This window comes from Channa argus, chromosome 12 (assembly GCF_033026475.1).
Source record: "Channa argus isolate prfri chromosome 12, Channa argus male v1.0, whole genome shotgun sequence".
NCBI classification, from domain to species: Eukaryota; Metazoa; Chordata; class Actinopteri; order Anabantiformes; family Channidae; genus Channa; species Channa argus.
The window spans coordinates 9,828,571-9,846,857 of NC_090208.1; the positions used below are offsets into that span (position 1 = coordinate 9,828,571).

Sequence of the window (18,287 nt, forward strand, 5' to 3'; positions counted from 1 at the left end):
ATGCCCCCTTAAACTAGCAATACAGACGTCTCTGTGGCGCAATCGGGTAGCGCGTTCGGCTGTTAACCGAAAGGTTGGTGGTTCAAGCCCACCCAGGGAAGTGCTGGCTTCAAGGTTCAAGGCCTCCCAGGGACGTGGTGGTTTCAAGGTAACCCTAGCTATGCTTGACATTTTATTATTTTGTAGGGGTTGGAATTATACACTTGTAGCCACGCCCCCTAAAACTAGCAATACAGATGTCTCTGTGGCGCAATCGGTTAGCGCGTTCGGCTGTTAACCGAAAGGTTGGTGGTTCAAGCCCACCCAGGGACGTGGTGGCTTCAAGGTTATCCTAGAAGTAGTTTTATTTTATAGGGAGTTTGAGTTATACACTTGTAGCCACGCCCCCTACAACTCTCAATACAGCTGTCTCTGTGGTGCAGTTGGCTGTTAACCGAAAGGTTGGTGTTTCAAGCCCACCCAGGGGCGTGGTGACTTCAAGGCAACCCCAGCTATGCTTGACATTTTTTTATTTTTTAGGGGTTGGAATTCTACACTTGTAGCCACGCCCCCTAAACCTGTGTCTATGGTGCAAGGTTGGAGGTTAAAGCCCACCCAGGGATGTGGTGGCTTAAACGTAACCCTAGCTATGCTTGACATTATTTTATTTTGTAGGGGTTGGAATCATACACTTTTAGCCACACCGCCTAAAACTGGCAAAACAGATGTCTCTGTGGCGCAATCGGTTAGCGCATTTGGCTGTTAACCGAAAGGTTGGTGGTTCAAGCCCACCCAGGGACGTGGTGGCTTCAAGGTAACCCTAGCTATGCTTGACATTGTTTTATTTTGTAGGGGTTGGAATTATACACTTGTAGCCACGCCCCCTAAACCTGTGTCTATGGTGCAAGGTTGGTGGTTAAAGCCCACCCAGGGATGTGGTGGCTTAAACGTAACCCTAGCTATGCTTGACATTATTTTATTTTGTAGGGGTTGGAATCATACACTTTTAGCCACGCCCCCTAAAACTAGCAATACAGATGTCTCTGTGGCGCAATCGGTTAGCGCGTTCGGCTGTTAACCGAAAGGTTGGTGGTTCAAGCCCACCCAGGGGTGTGGTGGCTGCAAGGTATCCGTACTTATCCTAGAAGTAGTTTTTTTTTATAGGGGGTTTGAGTTATACACTTGTAGCCACGCCCCCTACAACTACCAATACAGCTGTCTCTGTGGTGCAGTCGGCTGTCAACCGAAAGGTTGGTGGTTCAAGCCCACCCAGGGACGTGATGGCTTCAAGGTAACTCTAGCTATCCTTGATATTGTTTTATTTTGTAGGGGTTGGAATTATACAATTGTAGCCACGCCCCCTAAACCTGTCTCTATGGTGCAAGGTTGGTGGTTAAAGCCCACCCAGGGATGTGGTGGCTTAAACGTAACCCTAGCTATGCTTGACATTATTTTATTTTGTAGGGGTTGGAATCATACACTTTTAGCCACGCCCCCTAAACCTAGCAATACAGATGTCTCTGTGGCGCAATCGGTTAGAGCGTTCGGCTGTTAACTGAAAGGTTGGTGGTTCAAGCCCACCCAGGGACGTAGTGTCTTCAAGATAACCATAATTATTTTAGAAGTAGTTTTATTTTGAACAGGTTAGATTTATACACTTGTAGCCACGCCCCCTAAAACTAGCAATACAGATGTCTCTGTGGAGCAATAGGTTAGCGCGTTCGGCTGTTAACCGAAAGGTTGGTGGTTCAAGCCCACCCAGGGACGTGGTGGCTTCAAGGTTATCCTAGAAGTAGTTTTATTTTATAGGGAGTTTGAGTTATACACTTGTAGCCACGCCCCCTACAACTACCAATACAGCTGTCTCTGTGGTGCAGTTGGCTGTTAACCGAAAGGTTGGTGTTTCATGCCCACCCAGGGACGTGGTGACTTCAAGGCAACCCCAGCTATGCTTGACATTGTTTTATTTTGTAGGGGTTGGAATTATACACTTGTAGCCACGCCCCCTAAACCTGTGTCTATGGTGCAAGGTTGGTGGTTAAAGCCCACCCAGGGATGTGGTGGCTTAAACGTAACCCTAGCTATGCTTGACATTATTTTATTTTGTAGGGGTTGGAATCATACACTTTTAGCCACGCCCCCTAAAACTAGCAATACAGATGTCTCTGTGGCGCAATTGGTTAGTGCGTTTGGCTGTTAACCGAAAGGTTGGTGGTTCAAGCCCACCCAGGGGTGTGGTGGCTGCAAGGTATTCCTAGTTATCCTAGAAGTAGTTTTTTTTTATAGGGGGTTTGAGTTATACACTTGTAGCCACGCCCCCTAAACTACCAATACAGCTGTCTCTGTGGTGCAGTCGGCTGTCAACCGAAAGGTTGGTGGTTCAAGCCCACCCAGGGACGTGATGGCTTCAAGGTAACTCTAGCTATCCTTGATATTGTTTTATTTTGTAGGGGTTGGAATTATACAATTGTAGCCACGCCCCCTAAACCTGTCTCTATGGTGCAAGGTTGGTGGTTAAAGCCCACCCAGTGATGTGGTGGCTTAAACGTAACCCTAGCTATGCTTGACATTATTTTATTTTGTAGGGGTTGGAATCATACACTTTTAGCCACGCCCCCTAAACCTAGCAATACAGATGTCTCTGTGGCGCAATCGGTTAGAGCGTTTGGCTGTTAACTGAAAGGTTGGTGGTTCAAGCCCACCCAGGGACGTAGTGTCTTCAAGATAACCATAATTATTTTAGAAGTAGTTTTATTTTGAACAGGTTAGATTTATACACTTGTAGCCACGCCCCCTAAAACTAGCAATACAGATGTCTCTGTGGAGCAATAGGTTAGCGCGTTCGGCTGTTAACCGAAAGGTTGGTGGTTCAAGCGCACCCAGGGACGTGTTGGCTTCAATGTAACCCTAGTTATACTAGAAGTAGTTTTATTTTATAGAGGGTTTGAGTTATACACTTGTAGCCACGCCCCCTACAACTACCAATACAGCTGTCTCGGAGGTCCAGTAGGCTGTTAACCGAAAGGTTGGTGGTTCAAGCCCACCCAGGAACGTGGTGGCTTCAAGGTAACTCTAGCTATCCTTGATATTGCTTTATTTTGTAGGAGTTGGAATTATACACTTGTAGCCATGCCGCCTAAAACTGTCTCTATGGTGCAAGGTTGGCCATGCCCCCTTAAATTAGCAATACAGACGTCTCTGTGGCGTTAACCTTGTTAACCGAAAGGTTGGTGGTTCAAGCCCACCCAGGGACGTGCTGGCTTCAAGGTAACTCTAGCTATCCTTGATATTTTTTTATTTTGTAGGGGTTGGAATTAAACACTTTTAGCCACGCCCCCTAAAACTAGCAATACAGATGTCTCTGTGGAGCAATCGGTTAGCGCGTTCGGCTGTTAACCGAAAGGTTGGTGGTTCAAGCCCACCCAGGGACGTGCTGGCTTCAAGGTAACTCTAGCTATCCTTGATATTTTTTTATTTTGTAGGGGTTGGAATTAAACACTTTTAGCCACGCCCCCTAAAACTAGCAATACAGATGTCTCTGTGGAGCAATCGGTTAGCGCGTTCGGCTGTTAACCGAAAGGTTGGTGGTTCAAGCCCACCCAGGGGCGTGGTGGCTGCAAGGTATTCCTAGTTATCCTAGAAGTAGTTTTTTTTTATAGGGGGTTTGAGTTATACACTTGTAGCCACGCCCCCTAAACTACCAATACAGCTGTCTCTGTGGTGCAGTCGGCTGTCAACCGAAAGGTTGGTGGTTCAAGCCCACCCAGGGAAGTGCTGGCTTCAAGGTAACTCTAGCTATCCTTGATATTGTTTTATTTTGTAAGGGTTGGAATAAACGAAAGGTTGGTGGTTCAAGACCACCCAGGGGCGTGGTGGCTGCAAGGTATTACTAGTTATCCTAGAAGTAGTTTTATTTTATAGGGGGTTTGAGTTATACACTTGTAGCCACGCCCCCTACAACTACCAATACAGCTGTCTCTGTCGTGCAGTCGGCTGTCAACCGAAAGATTGGTGGTTCAAGCCCACCCAGGGACGTGATGGCTTCAAGGTAACTCTAGCTATCCTTGATATTGTTTTATTTTGTAGAGGGTTTGAGTTATACACTTGTAGCCACGCCCCCTACAACTACCAATACAGCTGTCTCGGAGGTGCAGTAGGCTGTTAACCGAAAGATTGGTGGTTCAAGCCCACCCAGGAACGTGGTGGCTTCAAGGTAACTCTAGCTATCCTTGATATTGCTTTATTTTGTAGGGGTTGGAATTATACACTTGTAGCCATGCCGCCTAAAACTGTCTCTATGGTGCAAGGTTGGCCATACCCTCTTAAATTAGCAATACAGACGTCTCTGTGGCGTTAACCTTGTTAACCGAAAGGTTGGTGGTTCAAGCCCACCCAGGGACGTGCTGGCTTCAAGGTAACTCTAGCTATCCTTGATATTTTTTTATTTTGTAGGGGTTGGAATTAAACACTTTTAGCCACGCCCCCTAAAACTAGCAATACAGATGTCTCTGTGGCGCAATCGGTTAGTGCGTTCGGCTGTTAACCGAAAGGTTGGTGGTTCAAGCCCACCCAGAGACGTGCTGGCTTCAAGGTAACTCTAGCTGTCCTTGATATTTTTTTATTTTGTAGGGGTTGGAATTAAACACTTTTAGCCACGCCCCCAAAATCTAGCAATCTGCGTAGTTTTATTTTATAGGGAGTTTAAGTTATACACTTGTAGCCACGCCCCCTACAACTACCAATACAGCTGTCTCTGTGGTGCAGTTGGCTGTTAACCGAAAGGTTGGTGTTTCAAGCCCACCCAGGGACGTGGTGGCTTCAAGGTAACTCTAGCTATCCTTTACATTGTTTTATTTTGTAGGGGTTGGAATCATACAATTGTAGCCACGCCCCCTAAACCTGTGTCTATGGTGCAAGGTTGGTGGTTAAAGCCCGCCCAGGGATGTGGTGGCTTAAACGTAACCCTAGCTATGCTTGACATTATTTTATTTTGTAGGGGTTGGAATATAACACTTTACAACCAAACCTAGCTATGCTTGACATTGTTTTATTTTGTAATTGTTGGAATTATACACTTGTAGCCACGCCCCCTAAAACTAGCAATACAGATGTCTCTGTGGCGCAATCGGTTAGCGCGTTCGGCTGTTAACCGAAAGGTTGGTGGTTCAAGCCCACCCAGGGACGTGGTGGCTTCAAGGTAACCCTAGTTATCCTACAAGTAGTTTTATTTTATAGGGGGTTTGAGTTATACACTTGTAGCCACGTCCCCTACAACTACCAATATAGCTGTCTCTGTGGTGCAGTCGGCTGTTAACCGAAAGGTTGGTGGTTCAAGCCCACCCAGGGACGTAGTGGCTTCAAGATAACCCTAGTTATTTTAGAAGTAGTTTTATTTTGAACAAGTTAGATTTATACACTTGTAGCCACGCCCCCTACAACTACCAATACAACTGTCTCGGAGGTGCAGTAGGCTGTTAACCGAAAGGTTGGTGGTTCAAGCCCACCCAGGGACGTGGTGGCTTCAAGATAACTCTAGTTATTTTAGAAGTAGTTTTATTTTGAACAGGTTAGATTTATACACTTGTAGCCACGCCCCCTAAAACTAGCAATACAGATGTCTCTGTGGAGCAATAGGTTAGCGCGTTCGGCTGTTAACCGAAAGGTTGGTGGTTCAAGCGCACCCAGGGACGTGTTGGCTTCAATGTAACCCTAGTTATACTAGAAGTAGTTTTATTTTATAGAGGGTTTGAGTTATACACTTGTAGCCACGCCCCCTACAACTACCAATACAGCTGTCTCGGAGGTCCAGTAGGCTGTTAACCGAAAGGTTGGTGGTTCAAGCCCACCCAGGAACGTGGTGGCTTCAAGGTAACTCTAGCTATCCTTGATATTGCTTTATTTTGTAGGAGTTGGAATTATAAACTTGTAGCCATGCCGCCTAAAACTGTCTCTATGGTGCAAGGTTGGCCATGCCCCCTTAAATTAGCAATACAGACGTCTCTGTGGCGTTAACCTTGTTAACCGAAAGGTTGGTGGTTCAAGCCCACCCAGGGACATGCTGGCTTCAAGGTAACTCTAGCTATCCTTGATATTTTTTTATTTTGTAGGGGTTGGAATTAAACACTTTTAGCCACGCCCCCTAAAACTAGCAATACAGATGTCTCTGTGGAGCAATCGGTTAGCGCGTTCGGCTGTTAACCGAAAGGTTGGTGGTTCAAGCCCACCCAGGGACGTGCTGGCTTCAAGGTAACTCTAGCTATCCTTGATATTTTTTTATTTTGTAGGGGTTGGAATTAAACACTTTTAGCCACGCCCCCTAAAACTAGCAATACAGATGTCTCTGTGGAGCAATCGGTTAGCGCGTTCGGCTGTTAACCGAAAGGTTGGTGGTTCAAGCCCACCCAGGGGCGTGGTGGCTGCAAGGTATTCCTAGTTATCCTAGAAGTAGTTTTTTTTTATAGGGGGTTTGAGTTATACACTTGTAGCCACGCCCCCTAAACTACCAATACAGCTGTCTCTGTGGTGCAGTCGGCTGTCAACCGAAAGGTTGGTGGTTCAAGCCCACCCAGGGAAGTGCTGGCTTCAAGGTAACTCTAGCTATCCTTGATATTGTTTTATTTTGTAAGGGTTGGAATAAACGAAAGGTTGGTGGTTCAAGACCACCCAGGGGCGTGGTGGCTGCAAGGTATTACTAGTTATCCTAGAAGTAGTTTTATTTTATAGGGGGTTTGAGTTATACACTTGTAGCCACGCCCCCTAAACTACCAATACAGCTGTCTCGGAGGTGCAGTAGGCTGTTAACCGAAAGATTGGTGGTTCAAGCCCACCCAGGAACGTGGTGGCTTCAAGGTAACTCTAGCTATCCTTGATATTGCTTTATTTTGTAGGGGTTGGAATTATACACTTGTAGCCATGCCGCCTAAAACTGTCTCTATGGTGCAAGGTTGGCCATACCCTCTTAAATTAGCAATACAGACGTCTCTGTGGCGTTAACCTTGTTAACCGAAAGGTTGGTGGTTCAAGCCCACCCAGGGACGTGCTGGCTTCAAGGTAACTCTAGCTATCCTTGATATTTTTTTATTTTGTAGGGGTTGGAATTAAACACTTTTAGCCACGCCCCCTAAAACTAGCAATACAGATGTCTCTGTGGCGCAATCGGTTAGTGCGTTCGGCTGTTAACCGAAAGGTTGGTGGTTCAAGCCCACCCAGAGACGTGCTGGCTTCAAGGTAACTCTAGCTGTCCTTGATATTTTTTTATTTTGTAGGGGTTGGAATTAAACACTTTTAGCCACGCCCCCAAAATCTAGCAATCTGCGTAGTTTTATTTTATAGGGAGTTTAAGTTATACACTTGTAGCCACGCCCCCTACAACTACCAATACAGCTGTCTCTGTGGTGCAGTTGGCTGTTAACCGAAAGGTTGGTGTTTCAAGCCCACCCAGGGACGTGGTGGCTTCAAGGTAACTCTAGCTATCCTTTACATTGTTTTATTTTGTAGGGGTTGGAATCATACAATTGTAGCCACGCCCCCTAAACCTGTGTCTATGGTGCAAGGTTGGTGGTTAAAGCCCGCCCAGGGATGTGGTGGCTTAAACGTAACCCTAGCTATGCTTGACATTATTTTATTTTGTAGGGGTTGGAATATAACACTTTACAACCAAACCTAGCTATGCTTGACATTGTTTTATTTTGTAATTGTTGGAATTATACACTTGTAGCCACGCCCCCTAAAACTAGCAATACAGATGTCTCTGTGGCGCAATCGGTTAGCGCGTTCGGCTGTTAACCGAAAGGTTGGTGGTTCAAGCCCACCCAGGGACGTGGTGGCTTCAAGGTAACCCTAGTTATCCTACAAGTAGTTTTATTTTATAGGGGGTTTGAGTTATACACTTGTAGCCACGTCCCCTACAACTACCAATACAGCTGTCTCTGTGGTGCAGTCGGCTGTTAACCAAAAGGTTGGTGGTTCAAGCCCACCCAGGGACGTAGTGGCTTCAAGATAACCCTAGTTATTTTAGAAGTAGTTTTATTTTGAACAAGTTAGATTTATACACTTGTAGCCACGCCCCCTACAACTACCAATACAACTGTCTCGGAGGTGCAGTAGGCTGTTAACCGAAAGGTTGGTGGTTCAAGCCCACCCAGGGACGTGGTGGCTTCAAGATAACTCTAGTTATTTTAGAAGTAGTTTTATTTTGAACGGGTTAGATTTATACACTTGTAGCCACGCTTGACATTGTTTTACTTTGTAGGCGTTGGAATTCTACACTTGTAGCCACGCCCCCTAAAGCTGTCTCTATGGTGCAAGGTTGGTGGTTAAAGCCCACCCAGGGACGTGGTGGCTTCAAGGTAACTCTAGCTATGCTTGACATTGTTTTATTTTGTAGGGGATGGAATTATACACTTGTAGCCATGCCGCCTAAAACTGTCTCTATGGTGCAAGGTTGGCCACGCCCCCTTAAACTAGCAATACAGATGTCTCTGTGGCGCAATAGGTTAGCGCGTTCGGCTGTTAACCGAAAGGTTGGTGGTTCAATCCCACCCAGGGGCGTGGTGCTTGCAAGGTATCCCTAGTTATCCTAGAAGTAGTTTTTTTTTATAGGGGGTTTGAGTTATACACTTGTAGCCACGCCCCCTACAACTACCAATACAGCTGTCTCTGTGGTGCAGTCGGCTGTCAACCGAAAGGTTGGTGGTTCAAGCCCACCCAGGGATGTGGTGGCTTAAACGTAACCCTAGCTATGCTTGACATTATTTTATTTTGTAGGGGTTGGAATCATACACTTTTAGCCACGCCCCCTAACCCTAGCAATACAGATGTCTCTGTGGCGCAATCGGTTAGAGCGTTCGGCTGTTAACCGAAAGGTTGGTGGTTCAAGCCCACCCAGGGACGTAGTGTCTTCAAGATAACCATAATTATTTTAGAAGTAGTTTTATTTTGAACAGGTTAGATTTATATACTTGTAGCCACGCCCCCTAAAACTAGCAATACAGATGTCTCTGTGGAGCAATAGGTTAGCGTGTTCGGCTGTTAACCGAAAGGTTGGTGGTTGAAGCCCACCCAGGGACGTGTTGGCTTCAATGTAACCCTAGTTATACTAGAAGTAGTTTTATTTTATAGAGGGTTTGAGTTATACACTTGTAGCCACGCCCCCTACAACTACCAATACAGCTGTCTCTGTGGTGCAGTTGACTGTTAACCGAAAGGTTGGTGTTTCAAGCCCACCCAGGGACGTGGTGACTTCAAGGCAACCTCGGCTATGCTTGACATTTTTTTATTTTTTAGGGGTTGGAATTCTACACTTGTAGCCACGCCCCCTAAACCTGTGTCTATGGTGCAAGGTTGGTGGTTAAAGCCCACCCAGGGATGTGGTGGCTTAAACGTAACCCTAGCTATGCTTGACATTATTTTATTTTGTAGGGGTTGGAATCATACACTTTTAGCCACGTCCCCTAAAACTAGCAATACAGATGTCTCTGTGGCGCAATCGGTTAGCGCATTTGGCTGTTAGCCGAAAGGTTGGTGGTTCAAGCCCACCCAGGGACGTGGTGGCTTCAAGGTAACCCTAGCTATGCTTGACATTATTTTATTTTGTAGGGGTTGGAATTATACACTTATTGCCACGCCCCCTAAAACTATCAATACAGATGTATCTGTGGCGCAATCGATTAGCGCGTTCGGCTGTTAATCGAAAGGTTGGTGGTTCAAGCCCACCCAGGGGTGTGGTGGCTGCAAGGTATCCCTAGTTATCCTAGAAGTACCACGGGCTTTACTAGTTATCCTAGAAGTAGTTTTATTTTATAGGGGGTTTGAGTTATACACTTGTAGCCACGCCCCCTACAACTACCAATACAGCTGTCTCTGTCGTGCAGTCGGCTGTCAACCGAAAGATTGGTGGTTCAAGCCCACCCAGGGACGTGATGGCTTCAAGGTAACTCTAGCTATCCTTGATATTGTTTTATTTTGTAGAGGGTTTGAGTTATACACTTGTAGCCACGCCCCCTACAACTACCAATACAGCTGTCTCGGAGGTGCAGTAGGCTGTTAACCGAAAGGTTGGTGGTTCAAGCCCACCCAGGAACGTGGTGGCTTCAAGGTAACTCTAGCTATCCTTGATATTGCTTTATTTTGTAGGAGTTGGAATTATACACTTGTAGCCATGCTGCCTAAAACTGTCTCTATGGTGCAAGGTTGGCCATGCCCCCTTAAATTAGCAATACAGACGTCTCTGTGGCGTTAACCTTGTTAACCGAAAGGTTGGTGGTTCAAGCCCACCCAGGGACGTGCTGGCTTCAAGGTAACTCTAGCTATCCTTGATATTTTTTTATTTTGTAGGGGTTGGAATTAAACACTTTTAGCCACGCCCCCTAAAACTAGCAATACAGATGTCTCTGTGGAGCAATCGGTTAGCGCGTTCGGCTGTTAACCGAAAGGTTGGTGGTTCAAGCCCACCCAGGGACGTGCTGGCTTCAAGGTAACTCTAGCTATCCTTGATATTTTTTTATTTTGTAGGGGTTGGAATTAAACACTTTTAGCCACGCCCCCTAAAACTAGCAATACAGATGTCTCTGTGGAGCAATCGGTTAGCGCGTTCGGCTGTTAACCGAAAGGTTGGTGGTTCAAGCCCACCCAGGGGCGTGGTGGCTGCAAGGTATTCCTAGTTATCCTAGAAGTAGTTTTTTTTTATAGGGGGTTTGAGTTATACACTTGTATACACTTCTCTCCCAGGGACGTGGTGGTTTCAAGGTAACCCTAGCTATGCTTGACATTTTTTTATTTTGTAGGGGTTGGAATCATACACTTTTAGCCACGCCCCCTAAACCTAGCAATACAGATGTCTCTGTGGCGCAATCGGTTAGAGCGTTCGGCTGTTAACTGAAAGGTTGGTGGTTCAAGCCCACCCAGGGACGTAGTGTCTTCAAGATAACCGTAATTATTTTAGAAGTAGTTTTATTTTGAACAGGTTAGATTTATACACTTGTAGCCACGCCCCCTAAAACTAGCAATACAGATGTCTCTGTGGAGCAATAGGTTAGCGCGTTCGGCTGTTAACCGAAAGGTTGTTGGTTCAAGCCCACCCAGGGACGTGGTGGCTTCAAGGTTATCCTAGAAGTAGTTTTATTTTATAGGGAGTTTGAGTTATACACTTGTAGCCACGCCCCCTACAACTACCAATACAGCTGTCTCTGTGGTGCAGTTGGCTGTTAACCGAAAGGTTGGTGTTTCAAGCCCACCCAGGGACGTGGTGACTTCAAGGCAACCCCAGCTATGCTTGACATTTTTTTATTTTTTAGGGGTTGGAATTCTACACTTGTAGCCACGCCCCCTAAACCTGTGTCTATGGTGCAAGGTTGGTGGTTAAAGCCCACCCAGGGATGTGGTGGCTTAAACGTAACCCTAGCTATGCTTGACATTATTTTATTTTGTAGGGGTTGGAATCATACACTTGTAGCCACGCCCCCTAAACTACCAATACAGCTGTCTCTGTGGTGCAGTCGGCTGTCAACCGAAAGGTTGGTGGTTCAAGCCCACCCAGGGACGTGATGGCTTCAAGGTAACTCTAGCTATCCTTGATATTGTTTTATTTTGTAGGGGTTGGAATTATACAATTGTAGCCACGCCCCCTAAACCTGTCTCTATGGTGCAAGGTTGGTGGTTAAAGCCCACCCAGGGATGTGGTGGCTTAAACGTAACCCTAGCTATGCTTGACATTATTTTATTTTGTAGGGGTTGGAATCATACACTTTTAGCCACGCCCCCTAAACCTAGCAATACAGATGTCTCTGTGGCGCAATCGGTTAGAGCGTTCGGCTGTTAACTGAAAGGTTGGTGGTTCAAGCCCACCCAGGGACGTAGTGTCTTCAAGATAACCATAATTATTTTAGAAGTAGTTTTATTTTGAACAGGTTAGATTTATACACTTGTAGCCACGCCCCCTAAAACTAGCAATACAGATGTCTCTGTGGAGCAATAGGTTAGCGCGTTCGGCTGTTAACCGAAAGGTTGGTGGTTCAAGCGCACCCAGGGACGTGTTGGCTTCAATGTAACCCTAGTTATACTAGAAGTAGTTTTATTTTATAGAGGGTTTGAGTTATACACTTGTAGCCACGCCCCCTACAACTACCAATACAGCTGTCTCGGAGGTCCAGTAGGCTGTTAACCGAAAGGTTGGTGGTTCAAGCCCACCCAGGAACGTGGTGGCTTCAAGGTAACTCTAGCTATCCTTGATATTGCTTTATTTTGTAGGAGTTGGAATTATACACTTGTAGCCATGCCGCCTAAAACTGTCTCTATGGTGCAAGGTTGGCCATGCCCCCTTAAATTAGCAATACAGACGTCTCTGTGGCGTTAACCTTGTTAACCGAAAGGTTGGTGGTTCAAGCCCACCCAGGGACGTGCTGGCTTCAAGGTAACTCTAGCTATCCTTGATATTTTTTTATTTTGTAGGGGTTGGAATTAAACACTTTTAGCCACGCCCCCTAAAACTAGCAATACAGATGTCTCTGTGGAGCAATCGGTTAGCGCGTTCGGCTGTTAACCGAAAGGTTGGTGGTTCAAGCCCACCCAGGGACGTGCTGGCTTCAAGGTAACTCTAGCTATCCTTGATATTTTTTTATTTTGTAGGGGTTGGAATTAAACACTTTTAGCCACGCCCCCTAAAACTAGCAATACAGATGTCTCTGTGGAGCAATCGGTTAGCGCGTTCGGCTGTTAACCGAAAGGTTGGTGGTTCAAGCCCACCCAGGGGCGTGGTGGCTGCAAGGTATTCCTAGTTATCCTAGAAGTAGTTTTTTTTTATAGGGGGTTTGAGTTATACACTTGTAGCCACGCCCCCTAAACTACCAATACAGCTGTCTCTGTGGTGCAGTCGGCTGTCAACCGAAAGGTTGGTGGTTCAAGCCCACCCAGGGAAGTGCTGGCTTCAAGGTAACTCTAGCTATCCTTGATATTGTTTTATTTTGTAAGGGTTGGAATAAACGAAAGGTTGGTGGTTCAAGACCACCCAGGGGCGTGGTGGCTGCAAGGTATTACTAGTTATCCTAGAAGTAGTTTTATTTTATAGGGGGTTTGAGTTATACACTTGTAGCCACGCCCCCTACAACTACCAATACAGCTGTCTCTGTCGTGCAGTCGGCTGTCAACCGAAAGATTGGTGGTTCAAGCCCACCCAGGGACGTGATGGCTTCAAGGTAACTCTAGCTATCCTTGATATTGTTTTATTTTGTAGAGGGTTTGAGTTATACACTTGTAGCCACGCCCCCTACAACTACCAATACAGCTGTCTCGGAGGTGCAGTAGGCTGTTAACCGAAAGATTGGTGGTTCAAGCCCACCCAGGAACGTGGTGGCTTCAAGGTAACTCTAGCTATCCTTGATATTGCTTTATTTTGTAGGGGTTGGAATTATACACTTGTAGCCATGCCGCCTAAAACTGTCTCTATGGTGCAAGGTTGGCCATACCCTCTTAAATTAGCAATACAGACGTCTCTGTGGCGTTAACCTTGTTAACCGAAAGGTTGGTGGTTCAAGCCCACCCAGGGACGTGCTGGCTTCAAGGTAACTCTAGCTATCCTTGATATTTTTTTATTTTGTAGGGGTTGGAATTAAACACTTTTAGCCACGCCCCCTAAAACTAGCAATACAGATGTCTCTGTGGCGCAATCGGTTAGTGCGTTCGGCTGTTAACCGAAAGGTTGGTGGTTCAAGCCCACCCAGAGACGTGCTGGCTTCAAGGTAACTCTAGCTGTCCTTGATATTTTTTTATTTTGTAGGGGTTGGAATTAAACACTTTTAGCCACGCCCCCAAAATCTAGCAATCTGCGTAGTTTTATTTTATAGGGAGTTTAAGTTATACACTTGTAGCCACGCCCCCTACAACTACCAATACAGCTGTCTCTGTGGTGCAGTTGGCTGTTAACCGAAAGGTTGGTGTTTCAAGCCCACCCAGGGACGTGGTGGCTTCAAGGTAACTCTAGCTATCCTTTACATTGTTTTATTTTGTAGGGGTTGGAATCATACAATTGTAGCCACGCCCCCTAAACCTGTGTCTATGGTGCAAGGTTGGTGGTTAAAGCCCGCCCAGGGATGTGGTGGCTTAAACGTAACCCTAGCTATGCTTGACATTATTTTATTTTGTAGGGGTTGGAATATAACACTTTACAACCAAACCTAGCTATGCTTGACATTGTTTTATTTTGTAATTGTTGGAATTATACACTTGTAGCCACGCCCCCTAAAACTAGCAATACAGATGTCTCTGTGGCGCAATCGGTTAGCGCGTTCGGCTGTTAACCGAAAGGTTGGTGGTTCAAGCCCACCCAGGGACGTGGTGGCTTCAAGGTAACCCTAGTTATCCTACAAGTAGTTTTATTTTATAGGGGGTTTGAGTTATACACTTGTAGCCACGTCCCCTACAACTACCAATACAGCTGTCTCTGTGGTGCAGTCGGCTGTTAACCGAAAGGTTGGTGGTTCAAGCCCACCCAGGGACGTAGTGGCTTCAAGATAACCCTAGTTATTTTAGAAGTAGTTTTATTTTGAACAAGTTAGATTTATACACTTGTAGCCACGCCCCCTACAACTACCAATACAACTGTCTCGGAGGTGCAGTAGGCTGTTAACCGAAAGGTTGGTGGTTCAAGCCCACCCAGGGACGTGGTGGCTTCAAGATAACTCTAGTTATTTTAGAAGTAGTTTTATTTTGAACGGGTTAGATTTATACACTTGTAGCCACGCTTGACATTGTTTTACTTTGTAGGCGTTGGAATTCTACACTTGTAGCCACGCCCCCTAAAGCTGTCTCTATGGTGCAAGGTTGGTGGTTAAAGCCCACCCAGGGACGTGGTGGCTTCAAGGTAACTCTAGCTATGCTTGACATTGTTTTATTTTGTAGGGGATGGAATTATACACTTGTAGCCATGCCGCCTAAAACTGTCTCTATGGTGCAAGGTTGGCCACGCCCCCTTAAACTAGCAATACAGATGTCTCTGTGGAGCAATAGGTTAGCGCGTTCGGCTGTTAACCGAAAGGTTGGTGGTTCAATCCCACCCAGGGGCGTGGTGGTTGCAAGGTATCCCTAGTTATCCTAGAAGTAGTTTTTTTTTATAGGGGGTTTGAGTTATACACTTGTAGCCACGCCCCCTACAACTACCAATACAGCTGTCTCTGTGGTGCAGTCGGCTGTCAACCGAAAGGTTGGTGGTTCAAGCCCACCCAGGGATGTGGTGGCTTAAACGTAACCCTAGCTATGCTTGACATTATTTTATTTTGTAGGGGTTGGAATCATACACTTTTAGCCACGCCCCCTAACCCTAGCAATACAGATGTCTCTGTGGCGCAATCGGTTAGAGCGTTCGGCTGTTAACCGAAAGGTTGGTGGTTCAAGCCCACCCAGGGACGTAGTGTCTTCAAGATAACCATAATTATTTTAGAAGTAGTTTTATTTTGAACAGGTTAGATTTATATACTTGTAGCCACGCCCCCTAAAACTAGCAATACAGATGTCTCTGTGGAGCAATAGGTTAGCGTGTTCGGCTGTTAACCGAAAGGTTGGTGGTTGAAGCCCACCCAGGGACGTGTTGGCTTCAATGTAACCCTAGTTATACTAGAAGTAGTTTTATTTTATAGAGGGTTTGAGTTATACACTTGTAGCCACGCCCCCTACAACTACCAATACAGCTGTCTCTGTGGTGCAGTTGACTGTTAACCGAAAGGTTGGTGTTTCAAGCCCACCCAGGGACGTGGTGACTTCAAGGCAACCTCGGCTATGCTTGACATTTTTTTATTTTTTAGGGGTTGGAATTCTACACTTGTAGCCACGCCCCCTAAACCTGTGTCTATGGTGCAAGGTTGGTGGTTAAAGCCCACCCAGGGATGTGGTGGCTTAAACGTAACCCTAGCTATGCTTGACATTATTTTATTTTGTAGGGGTTGGAATCATACACTTTTAGCCACGTCCCCTAAAACTAGCAATACAGATGTCTCTGTGGCGCAATCGGTTAGAGCATTTGGCTGTTAGCCGAAAGGTTGGTGGTTCAAGCCCACCCAGGGACGTGGTGGCTTCAAGGTAACCCTAGCTATGCTTGACATTATTTTATTTTGTAGGGGTTGGAATTATACACTTATTGCCACGCCCCCTAAAACTATCAATACAGATGTATCTGTGGCGCAATCGATTAGCGCGTTCGGCTGTTAATCGAAAGGTTGGTGGTTCAAGCCCACCCAGGGGTGTGGTGGCTGCAAGGTATCCCTAGTTATCCTAGAAGTACCACGGGCTTTACTAGTTATCCTAGAAGTAGTTTTATTTTATAGGGGGTTTGAGTTATACACTTGTAGCCACGCCCCCTACAACTACCAATACAGCTGTCTCTGTCGTGCAGTCGGCTGTCAACCGAAAGATTGGTGGTTCAAGCCCACCCAGGGACGTGATGGCTTCAAGGTAACTCTAGCTATCCTTGATATTGTTTTATTTTGTAGAGGGTTTGAGTTATACACTTGTAGCCACGCCCCCTACAACTACCAATACAGCTGTCTCGGCGGTGCAGTAGGCTGTTAACCGAAAGGTTGGTGGTTCAAGCCCACCCAGGAACGTGGTGGCTTCAAGGTAACTCTAGCTATCCTTGATATTGCTTTATTTTGTAGGAGTTGGAATTATACACTTGTAGCCATGCTGCCTAAAACTGTCTCTATGGTGCAAGGTTGGCCATGCCCCCTTAAATTAGCAATACAGACGTCTCTGTGGCGTTAACCTTGTTAACCGAAAGGTTGGTGGTTCAAGCCCACCCAGGGACGTGCTGGCTTCAAGGTAACTCTAGCTATCCTTGATATTTTTTTATTTTGTAGGGGTTGGAATTAAACACTTTTAGCCACGCCCCCTAAAACTAGCAATACGGATGTCTCTGTGGAGCAATCGGTTAGCGCGTTCGGCTGTTAACCGAAAGGTTGGTGGTTCAAGCCCACCCAGGGACGTGCTGGCTTCAAGGTAACTCTAGCTATCCTTGATATTTTTTTATTTTGTAGGGGTTGGAATTAAACACTTTTAGCCACGCCCCCTAAAACTAGCAATACAGATGTCTCTGTGGAGCAATCGGTTAGCGCGTTCGGCTGTTAACCGAAAGGTTGGTGGTTCAAGCCCACCCAGGGGCGTGGTGGCTGCAAGGTATTCCTAGTTATCCTAGAAGTAGTTTTTTTTTATAGGGGGTTTGAGTTATACACTTGTAGCCACGCCCCCTAAACTACCAATACAGCTGTCTCTGTGGTGCAGTCGGCTGTCAACCGAAAGGTTGGTGGTTCAAGCCCACCCAGGGACGTGATGGCTTCAAGGTAACTCTAGCAATCCTTGATATTGTTTTATTTTGTAGGGGTTGGCCATGCCCCCTTAAACTAGCAATACAGACGTCTCTGTGGCGCAATGGGTTAGCGCGTTCGGCTGTTAACCGAAAGGTTGGTGGTTCAAGGCCTCCCAGGGACGTGGTGGTTTCAAGGTAACCCTAGCTATGCTTGACATTTTTTTATTTTGTAGGGGTTGGAATTATACACTTGTAGCCACGCCCCCTAAAACTAGCAACACAGATGTCTCTGTGGCGCAATCGGTTAGCGCGTTCGGCTGTTAACCGAAAGGTTGGTGGTTCAAGCCCACCCAGGGACGTGGTGGCTTCAAGGTTATCCTAGAAGTAGTTTTATTTTATAGGGAGTTTGAGTTATACACTTGTAGCCACGCCCCCTACAACTCTCAATACAGCTGTCTCTGTGGTGCAGTTGGCTGTTAACCGAAAGGTTGGTGTTTCAAGCCCACCCAGGGACGTGGTGACTTCAAGGCAACCCCAGCTATGCTTGACATTTTTTTATTTTTTAGGGGTTGGAATTCTACACTTGTAGCCACGCCCCCTAAACCTGTGTCTATGGTGCAAGGTTGGAGGTTAAAGCCCACCCAGGGATGTGGTGGCTTAAACGTAACCCTAGCTATGCTTGACATTATTTTATTTTGTAGGGGTTGGAATCATACACTTTTAGCCACGTCCCCTAAAACTAGCAATACAGATGTCTTTGTGGCGCAATCGGTTAGCGCATTTGGCTGTTAGCCGAAAGGTTGGTGGTTCAAGCCCACCCAGGGACGTGGTGGCTTCAAGGTAACCCTAGCTATGCTTGACATTGTTTTATTTTGTAGGGGTTGGAATTATACACTTATTGCCACGCCCCCTAAAACTATCAATACAGATGTATCTGTGGCGCAATCGATTAGCGCGTTTGGCTGTTAATCGAAAGGTTGGTGGTTCAAGCCCACCCAGGGGTGTGGTGGCTGCAAGGTAT

The 18,287-nt window shown here is 46.2% G+C and overlaps 1 protein-coding gene and 13 non-coding genes across 14 annotated transcripts in view; 13 read left to right on the forward strand and 1 right to left on the reverse strand.

Moving 5' to 3' along the window:
* The window catches only part of LOC137136866 (GRB2-associated-binding protein 1-like), a 240,163-nt gene that overhangs the window by 45,424 nt on the left and 176,452 nt on the right, over positions 1-18,287 (reverse strand). The gene's annotated exons all lie outside the window — the stretch shown is intronic.
* On the forward strand, positions 239-312 carry trnan-guu (transfer RNA asparagine (anticodon GUU)). The gene has a single exon. It is a non-coding gene; the product is annotated as a tRNA-Asn (tRNA).
* On the forward strand, positions 707-780 carry trnan-guu (transfer RNA asparagine (anticodon GUU)). Its single transcript has one exon. It is a non-coding gene; the product is annotated as a tRNA-Asn (tRNA).
* Positions 1,019-1,092, forward strand: trnan-guu (transfer RNA asparagine (anticodon GUU)). The gene has a single exon. It is a non-coding gene; the product is annotated as a tRNA-Asn (tRNA).
* trnan-guu (transfer RNA asparagine (anticodon GUU)) lies at positions 4,484-4,557 on the forward strand. The gene has a single exon. It is a non-coding gene; the product is annotated as a tRNA-Asn (tRNA).
* trnan-guu (transfer RNA asparagine (anticodon GUU)) lies at positions 5,090-5,163 on the forward strand. Its single transcript has one exon. It is a non-coding gene; the product is annotated as a tRNA-Asn (tRNA).
* On the forward strand, positions 7,120-7,193 carry trnan-guu (transfer RNA asparagine (anticodon GUU)). Its single transcript has one exon. It is a non-coding gene; the product is annotated as a tRNA-Asn (tRNA).
* Positions 7,726-7,799, forward strand: trnan-guu (transfer RNA asparagine (anticodon GUU)). The gene has a single exon. It is a non-coding gene; the product is annotated as a tRNA-Asn (tRNA).
* Positions 8,456-8,529, forward strand: trnan-guu (transfer RNA asparagine (anticodon GUU)). Its single transcript has one exon. It is a non-coding gene; the product is annotated as a tRNA-Asn (tRNA).
* Positions 8,798-8,871, forward strand: trnan-guu (transfer RNA asparagine (anticodon GUU)). Its single transcript has one exon. It is a non-coding gene; the product is annotated as a tRNA-Asn (tRNA).
* On the forward strand, positions 13,626-13,699 carry trnan-guu (transfer RNA asparagine (anticodon GUU)). Its single transcript has one exon. It is a non-coding gene; the product is annotated as a tRNA-Asn (tRNA).
* Positions 14,232-14,305, forward strand: trnan-guu (transfer RNA asparagine (anticodon GUU)). Its single transcript has one exon. It is a non-coding gene; the product is annotated as a tRNA-Asn (tRNA).
* trnan-guu (transfer RNA asparagine (anticodon GUU)) lies at positions 15,304-15,377 on the forward strand. The gene has a single exon. It is a non-coding gene; the product is annotated as a tRNA-Asn (tRNA).
* trnan-guu (transfer RNA asparagine (anticodon GUU)) lies at positions 17,552-17,625 on the forward strand. The gene has a single exon. It is a non-coding gene; the product is annotated as a tRNA-Asn (tRNA).